The sequence below is a fragment of the Orycteropus afer genome, unplaced genomic scaffold, assembly GCF_000298275.1.
Source record: "Orycteropus afer afer isolate SDZICR_OR568_19922 unplaced genomic scaffold, OryAfe1.0 scaffold00068, whole genome shotgun sequence".
NCBI lineage: Eukaryota > Metazoa > Chordata > Mammalia > Tubulidentata > Orycteropodidae > Orycteropus > Orycteropus afer.
This window is the reverse complement of record NW_006921655.1, coordinates 3,831,153-3,831,622: the sequence shown is the minus strand read 5'-3', so window position 1 is coordinate 3,831,622 and position 470 is coordinate 3,831,153.

Here is a 470-nt window from a genome sequence, read left to right as displayed (position 1 = left end):
GGTAGCTGGCTGTGACCAAGCAGTGACCACAACCTTCTCCTTGTCAACTCTACCGTACACCTGGGAATTCAGATAATTCACATAAACTTATAGGACCATTGTCTGCCAACCTTATGTATGTTCTTGAATGTACTCCCCATTTCATAGACATACCTAATAGTTCAGCCCGTCCACCCATCTATCCACCCATATACCCATGCTTGCCTTCACTGACAACACAGTATTTTATGTGCAAAAGGGTTCATATTTGTTGTCTGTATCTCCCATGTACCTCTCTATGTCTTTCTCATCCTCAGTGGTACCATATTCGTCACTCACATTTGATATATTGCCCTTCTCTTCACCCAAATCAATACTTATCTCTATCTATCTAATAGCCTTCCCACCCCTCCCCTCCCACCCCTGGTAACCAACAAAGAAAATTTCCTTCTATAGATAAACCTTTCCTTAACTTTTACAATAACAGACTA